At 39.5% G+C, this 8945-nt stretch overlaps 1 non-coding gene across 1 annotated transcript; it reads right to left on the bottom strand.

Moving 5' to 3' along the window:
• Positions 1 to 8328: 8328 nt before the first annotated feature.
• Positions 8329 to 8435, bottom strand: LOC127117165 (small nucleolar RNA R71). Its single transcript, XR_007801921.1, has one exon. It is a non-coding gene; the product is annotated as a small nucleolar RNA R71 (small nucleolar RNA).
• Between the last annotated feature and the right edge of the window lie 510 nt (positions 8436 to 8945).

Below are 8945 nucleotides of genomic sequence, written 5' to 3'. Positions count from 1 at the left end.
GTTTCCTCATCCTCAGCTAGTTCATCCTCAGCCATAGGGACTGGATCACCTTGGGCCTTATTTTCTTCGCTCGAGTCAGTTTCATGACCAGAGTCACTGGTATGAGAATGTTGAGTAGCGGCTTTTGGTGGCGAAGCGTCAAGATTACCGGTTGGAGGCTGATTGATCTCGCTTATGGACCCCTTTTTAGAGGACAGTCGATAAGTAGGTTCGCCAGTGCTGTTTAAAACATCAGGTACATCGGTAGGCTTGGAGGAAGCAGCTTTCTTGGGAAGAATGACAGTGCTCGCGTCACCCTAAAATTAATACAATCAGAAGGTGTAAATGACTAAAGAGGAAAATAAGTGAAATAAAGTGAAGAGAATTGTGTGGTACCTTATAACCTTCGACCCTGGGGCTAGAATTGTCGCTCTCACTTTAAGCCGCTGCTACTCTTGCCATTTCCTCAGGAGTGGGATCTTGGATAACAAGCGCAACGGGCCTTTTTATTGGAAGTTTTATGTTAGGTTGACTCGGAGGATCGATGGGTTTCAGTTGGAACTTCCTTTTCCAAGAAGTGAGGTCCAGATTAGGCGACAGGTTATCTTCGTCCGAATCTACGACGATGGGGGCAGCAACAGGTTTTTGGATTTTTAGGGGGCTCACTGGAGGTTTTCGAGCAACCTGAGCCAAGCATTAAATGTTATATCATCAATTTATAACAAGGATAAAGGAACAAGGAAAAAGAGGTACCTTTGCAGGTTTGCTACTTCCTTCAACCTTCGAGTTGATGGGTCTTTTATTGGTGTGTTTTTTATGGGGGATCTTGATAGCTAGACAAAAACAAGAAGAAATGGTCAGCGTTAGCTAAAAGTAAGTCAAAGGAAATCTACTTTAAGGGAAGCCTCCTGTATCAACTCGAAGGTGTGCTTAGTCGCAACCACCTGCTGAGCCTTTTTCTGAGATTGTTGTCGAAGGATTTTAATAGAGTCTCCACAAATGAACCAATCTTGAAATGGGGGTGCAAGAGCCACTCCGAAGTCAGCATTTGGCAGTGGAGGAATCTTTGGGGGAATTAATTCAAGAGCCATTTCATAGCTTTTCTCACGAGGAACTTATGAGGGAATCTTTAAAGTTTCCATTTTCTTTGAAAATTTCTCTTTGAGCGTAACAACTACTTCGCAGATGGTTCGACTAAGATCATCAGGTCGATAGGCAGTTTCAAAGTAGTTTTGAAAAGCTTGAATTTCTTTTATAAGTGTATAAGTACCTTTCTTGGTATTTTCCTGCACAAGAAGAAAAGCTTGGTCAAACAGTTGAATAAAGGAAGTAACATCGCATAATTCCTCGATGCAATACTTAGCCCACCACTTCCCAAATTCTCGACTACAAAGGAAGATAGGCTCAAAGTGAAATGGAGTCAACTGGGTCCTGCCAGTGTACTTGGCTATTTGTTTGAAAGTCGTGGTTTCAATATGAACGACATTATGAAGGAGGAGGTTACTCTTCTTGTCGTACAGGCACTTCGGGAGGACCTGAACCAACCCAAATTGTCGAGCAACGAGGTTGGGCTGGTAAGTTATCAGCGTGACTTAGACCTTCGAAGGGTTAAATCGAAGGGTAAGGATCTGAGGTGTCAAGAAGGCTTCCCAAATTAGCAAAGATTATGTCTCTTGCTTTTTAGATGAAGAGGGGAAAGTCCTGGTAAACCACTTAGGGCCAACTTTCCTGAGAGCGGAGAGAGCCATACTCAAAGTAAAAGTATGACGTTTAGCAAACATCATGATATAACTCATGAAAAAGTTGGTTGGAGAGCTTATCCTTCGTCCCTAAGGGTTAGTTGAGCTAGCCTTGGTCCTTCGACCCTCATATGCCTGATTCCTTCAGCATCCTCGTCGATGAGGCCCTTGTTTGGCAGATTGGCCTCGAAAGTGGTGTTGAGCCAAAGTTATAATAATCAAAAGGGACCAGACAACAAAATATTCCCTTTGTCCCCCAGATTCTTTAGTTTAGCCACTCTGTCGCTCAATGTTTCGTACAAACGCTCTAGAATCATCTCACTTAAGCAGACGTCATGCCCCGCATGCAGTTGGTTAGCCAGGGTGAGATATTTCTTGGCAACATGTAATGATTTCGTGCAAAATACGGAGTGTGACAGACACAAGGCCAGAAAAGCTATATGCTTCATGTCGTTGACAATCTCAGTGTCTTTATCATGGTAGTGGGCTATGTGTGTTGAATGCGCCGCTCTTGTAGTCGAAAAGGAAATAATATCCATGGACTTAATATCAGGATCATAGGTATGGCCAGTGGGTTTCAGCCCTGTGATAGCGGCCATGTCGAAAAGAGTGGGTGTGACCATTCCACAAGGAATATGGAAGGTATAGTGTGTGTTGTCCCAGAAGTACAGCGAAGAAATTAACATAGGGTTACTATAATCCAAATCCAATTTCGACAGCATAATAAGGTCATATATCCCTATATCTTTCCATGCCTGAGCTTTTTGTTTCTCTATTTTATTTAACCAATTGGAGTAATAAGTGGGATCTTTGAAAGTTGGGGTGGCATGGAAGGCTCTAAAACCATTGTTCATAAACCTCAAATCTATGGTGTCTTCAGCCTGTGTATTTTCGGAAGAAGAAGTCCTAGGGTTTCTAGCCTATCCTATGGGTTTGCATTTATGGTAAGATGGAAAAAACTCTCTAAGATTGTTGGTATCAGCGTCTAAATCTGCTAAAGGTCCAGACAAGGCATGAGTTTTATTAGAGACAAAAACGGGAATGAGTACCTGAGAAGCGTAAGTTTGGCGTTGTTCCTCTGTCTGAGGTTCTGGTAGGTACTGAGGATTGCCAACTGCAAGTGGGGAGGATAGGGTAGCAAATGGCGGAAGTTCAGAGATTTTCTTCGGGGCTTTGGACCTGTTGGCGGTAGTTTTGAAAGAGACTCATGTTCCCTTGAGAGATTTGTTTGAAGCATCCATCGTTAAGGTTTGAAAAATGAAATTTGGGTTTCATATAGAAGGGATTGGGAGAAAGGAAGGTTTGAATGTTTGAAGATTTAGAGAATGTGAGGAAGTTTTGAAATGGGTAAGTAACTGAATTTTATAGGCCTACAGGGAGACGTTTCAATTCAACATTAATGGTGGATAAGTTAATAGGACACGTGTATCCCTTGGGCAGTGTAGTGAAAATGGCAATTAATGTTATAGCCCATGATTTCCTAGAAGTTAGGAAACGTGATGAGTAAAAAAGATTCTGTTGTGGGTTGAAAAGACGTGGATAGGAAAAACAATGATGACGCTGGCGTCACCAAAAAAGTGGAGGAACTAAAAAGTTTTGCCAATATTTAGACACCTGGCGCAGTATCAGCCATCGAGGCGTCAAAGTAAGGTCTCAAAAAATGCCTTTCTCTCTCGTGTGTTGAAAATGACATTTTTTGGGGGAAATCTGTTAGCTCAAATTTTTGACGCCCACTTCAAATTACCAAAATTGGAAAATATGCACAAATGGTTTCGACTAAGAAGTGATTCGACCTGCTGAGGGTAGACCGACTTAGCTGATTGGATGAAGATCAAGCTTATAGCTAAAATTTCGGAGTAGTTCCTTGAGGAGCGGTTAGAAAACGGTTTCGATCAGAGATTTAAAATTTAAATAAAGGAGGGAAGATTACCTTCGTTAGAAACCGCGAGGATACGCGTGGAGGCAGGGTGAGCGAACAAATGCATGCAAGGCGCCACGTGGATCGACGTGATAGAAGGATCATCAAAGCAGTTATTTCGATCTAGTATAAATATAGGGTCTTAGTGTTAGAAAAGTGTGTGTCAAAATGTGTACAAAAATCTACAAGTTTACTAAGTATTCGTGTGAAGAAGAACTGTAAAACACAAAATGTATGTTGCCTACACCATTGTTTCATCATTTCAAAGCATTATAAATTTGTCTTTACTTTCTCTTCAGAAACATTCTTCTTTGTTCTTTCCTTTCAAACACTTTATTTTTACTTTGTCATTTACAAGTTTAAAGATCCTTAGTTCTTTTCCTTACCTTAAACTTTTACCTTACAGTCTTAAAGATTCCAACGCTTACAAACCTTTTTGATTACTTTTAACCCTTTTACAATTCCCGTCGTTTACTTCATTTTTCTTTATTAGTTCTAAACACTAATTTAAAACTTTTCTTTTCGTTCAAGTCACTCTTTTGTCCTTAGTTTTCTTTAATAATTTGATTTGACGTTTAGTTTGATCATTTATTACTATTACGTTATTACTATTACGTTATTACTATTACGTTTATGAGACATTTAGCACATGTCCTAGGATCAATTTGATCGATCCTATGAGTGACCAAATTTAGAAATTAGGAAGATCAGCGGTCGTTTACCATTTTTCAAGGTAAACAAGCCTCCTCGAGGACAAGCTGATGAACGATCTTCTTCCAAGCACTGAAAGGTTGAGACATACTAGAGGAAGGTAGACCCTCTGGATCTCTCTATCTCTTCACCACTCGATCTTCAAGAAGTTCAATAAGTGCATCCTTGTCTTTTGACTCAAGCTGTAACTCCTCATGTTTTTGGTTCAAAGCATGGAACCGCTCTTCCCACGTATCCTTCTTTTGCTTCATCTTGGTGAGTGCATCTTCCAACTCCTCTACATCTTGGTTAGGGAGAGCTAATGGCTCAACCACGACCATAGACATAGGTATCTCACAAGCATATGACATCTTCAATTCCAAAGCTCTCTTCTTCACCTAAGTAGTGTAGGCTGCCAAAGCTCGAATCTTCCTTTCTTATGCACATTATGCCAAGCATGTATCATCTTCTGCTTAAAATGTTGAGGATCTTTACTCTCTTGATAGAGAAGACCTTGTAACTGAGTGTTATTAGGTTTCTCTCTCAAGGGGAATCCAAGTTGACGACGAGCCAAAACAGGGTTGTAGTTAATTCCTCCTTGTGTACCAATGAGAGGCACATTAGAGAATTCACGACAACTATCAATAATATACACACTACTCAAGGTAGAATCATACCAAACAATATCATCATTAGCGAGGGACATAAGTCTCTGAGACCACCGTAGACATTACTTGTTCTCCATGAAAGCAGGCATCTGAGGAAAGTGAGAAATAAAACACTTGTACAAAAGAGGAACACATCACACAATAGTTCCACAACATTTAGAATTTATCAAATGCAAAGAAAACTACATGTCACCCAATAGAGTAGGTAGAGGATTCCCAATCAAGAAGATTCTAATGGCGTTAACATTAACAAAACCGTCAATGTTAGGGAACAAAGCTAAACCATAGATGAGCAACACAAAGATGGCTTCAAAAGCATCCACACTACCGGCTTGAGAAAAAGCAGTAGCTTTCCCTATGAGAAACTCAGAAGTGAACGCAAACATTCCTCCTTTCTTCACCCAATGAGCCTCAATCTCAGACTTATTCAGATGAAGGGCTTCGTCCATAATATGAGATCTGGGGATCTCCTCTAATCCACTAAAGGGAAACTTGACAGAAATAGGTATTCCCAAGATATGCGCATACTCCTCTAACGTAGGCATAAGTTGATAATCGGGAAAAGTGAAGCAACGATAGAGAGGATCATAAAACTGAACCAAAACACTCAAGAGTCCTTCAACGACATCAACAGATAACACAGATAAAAGCTTCCCATGACGTTGCTTGAAGTCCAAGGGATCTAATAGAAAAGATGATAGCTTCCTTAGTTCTTTCAAGTCGGGACATCTGAAACTATACTTCTTAGTGTTCCTTCACCCACAATGCATGGTCTTAAAATATTTGTAAATAAATCCTCAGTTCCTTGAAGTTATTTTCGTGTGATGAATGTCATGATGTGCATGAATGCATGAATGCAACAATCATAAATAAGGAATCACACACAAGGCAAACAAACAAAGGTCAAAGGATGAATCGAGTCACTGTCAAGATCAATCATCCATTTTTGTGGATTATGGTTTTCACCTTCGATAACATGAAATAATATCACATTCTTGGACTCGATTTAATTAAATTATATTATTATTCGCTTCAATTTATTTCATTTTATTCGATATTACTGGGTACTTTTCCTTCTATTTATCTCAGGTAGCTTATTTGAAGCATAAGTGAAAAAGGAAGAAAAGGAGGTGCAAAAAGAAATGAAGAGAAGCAATTTCACCAAAGCCCAGCCCAAAAATACAAGCCATGAGCGTTGAGCCTGTGACGAGCGCCACACAAGGTGTGACGAGCGTCACGCCCTGCTGCCTTGTGTTAGGAGCGTAACACATGGTGTGACGGACGTCACACCATTCTCCTATATTTTTGGCTTCAGAAACGCAACAGAGGCACGTTGAAGCCTATTATTTCGCTTGACTCTTGGAACGTGAGGATTTTACACGGAAAGCTTTGGAAACCGTTACAAAGTAGACTAGTATAAATAGTCACTTCCTTCCAACCCTAAGGTCTTCTTCGTTCTCTTTTTTTTTTCTCTTCCGGCCGTGCAAGCATACTTTACAGCATTACCTTTTTACAGTTTTGACTTTATTTGCAATTTTTATTTTCTTTTCCAGTCAATCTTTCAACACTTAATTAATTTTTCACACAATAGTTTCTACACCGGAAACTATTGTGTATCTTTTACTGGATCTAACCTTACGTTAGACCCTAGATTTTTATTCCTTCACTTTTATTTTCCTGTCCGATTGAAGAATTCAAGAAAAATCCAACCGGTTTGTGGTGGAGTGTTCAAGATTGCTATTAATTATTCAGGTTCTTTAATTATTGTTTGAATTTATATATGCCCTGCATTATTGTTTATTTATATTGTTTGCCTGAGATGGATTTATTTAAGCATGATGATTGTTTAGATCTGTTTAGCATGTCCGGCTAATTTATTTAGGTATCGGTATGTAAAGTAAGCGGAATGAAGGAATCAAAACTAACTTGGTTTAATTACGTTTAAAAATAAAATCACTCTTTTTATGGTCTCAATTTACAGGTTTAATACCAAGGTTTTTGTACGAGAGTAAAAGACTAAAGAAGTTAAAATCAATAGAACGAAAGTTTGAGTTTTTGACTGGACAGTGTAAATTGGACATTAATTCTATATCAGGGCGAAAGCAATTTTTAGAGTTAATTAAATTCTATTCTTTTTCAAAAAGTATTTTTAAAAGTTAAATGTGAGGACGAGAGTTAAGCATTTGAATTTAATTATATAATCTAAGTCAACAGAGCGAGAGTTTGAGACGAGGGTGTTTAAACGATTAGTATTTTCTTAAAAAGAGTTTCTATAGATTCTATTGTTTTCAAAAAGTGATTTTGGACTTAACTAATAAGTGACAGCTACGTTAATATAAAGTCATAGTCTATTCAACAGAGCGAGAGTTTGAGAAAAGACTTTTAACCAATAGTGTCCACTGAAAAGATTTATTTTAAAACCAAGAAACCAACGAAGACTTGATTCCCTAATTACGACGAACTACATACCGATATCCGCTTAATTGATATTTAACCTAGATCTTATTTTAGTTTTAACTTTTCCCCCAAACAATCAAAGTATCATCCGCCTTAGCTTTACGAAGTAACCTTAGAAAACGGTATATCGATTCATAAGTCCCTGTGGGATCGATATCTTTTAAAACTACGCGATAGAACTGTGCACTTGCAGTTAGTACCCCAAATCGACGAAGAAAGTCGCGATCAAGTTTTTGGCGCCGTTGCCGGGGACTTTTATTTAGTCGATATCGTAACTCTTCTGTTATGCTGTAGAGACTAAGGCATTTTTTTATTTTTTCTTTCGTTGATTTGTATGCCACACACTCGCTCACAAGGCGAGCCGTTTTACTTACGAATCAACGACATCGAACTATATCTCTGAGTCTTACGACGAATTCGGGAATATCGTGCTGCAAACAATCTCCCTCCTATCGAAGTGCCCGAACTCAAAAATCTTCTTCCTTCACCGATACCCGAGATGGCAGAACCAGCTCGTGCTCTTCGAGATTACGCCGCTCCATCGCAAGATGAGCCGCATTCGAGTATTGCTCCAACAACAATCGAAGCAAACAACTTCGAACTTAAACCTTCACTGTTGCAAGCAGTGCAGCAGAATCAATTCTCTGGAAATCCCACCGAGGATCCAAACCTTCATTTATCCGTATTTGTCCAATAAGCTGATACTGTTAAAGCTAATGGTGTCACTTCAGAGGCAATTCGACTTCGTCTCTTGCCTTTCTCGTTAAGAGATAAAGCTAGAAGATGGCTTTAGTCTCTTCCTTCCAACTTAGTTACCACATGGAACGAGTTGAAGAAAGTCTTCCTTGCTCGATATTTTCCTCCGAGAAAAACAGCTATGTTGAGAGCCCAGATAAATGGATTTAAACAGAAAGATAACGAGTCTCTTTTCGAAGCATGGGAAAGATACAAAGACATGATGAGACTTTGTCCACACCATGGTTTAGAGGACTGGTTAGTGATTCATACCTTCTATAATGGTCTCTTGTACAACACAAGGTTAACAATAGACGCCGTCGCAGGTGGTGCACTTATGGATAAACCTTATGCCGATGCTTATCAACTTATCGAAAGCATGGCCCAAAACCATTATCAGTGGGGAAGCGACCGAGCAATGGTAGAGAAACCTCAAACGAAAAGTGGCATGTACGAGATAAGTAGCCTTGATCATGTTAATGCAAAAGTGGATGCTATGGCCCAGAAAATTGAAAGTTTAAATGTATCACCTCCAACCACCGTGGTTGCCGCAACTCAGAATTGCGAAGTCTGTGGAATCCAAGGTCACACTCCTGCAGATTGTCAACTCCTAACAGGAATCCAAGCAGAGCAAGTGAATTATGCTCAAGGAAATCCCTACTCGCACACCTATAACTCAAACTGGAAGAATCATCCTAATTTTTCATATAAGAGTAATAATGCTTTATACGCACCAGGACAAGCTCCAAATCAAGCCCC

The sequence above is a fragment of the Lathyrus oleraceus genome, chromosome 1 (assembly GCF_024323335.1).
Source record: "Lathyrus oleraceus cultivar Zhongwan6 chromosome 1, CAAS_Psat_ZW6_1.0, whole genome shotgun sequence".
NCBI lineage: Eukaryota > Viridiplantae > Streptophyta > Magnoliopsida > Fabales > Fabaceae > Lathyrus > Lathyrus oleraceus.
This window is presented reverse-complemented; position numbering and strand designations above follow the sequence as displayed.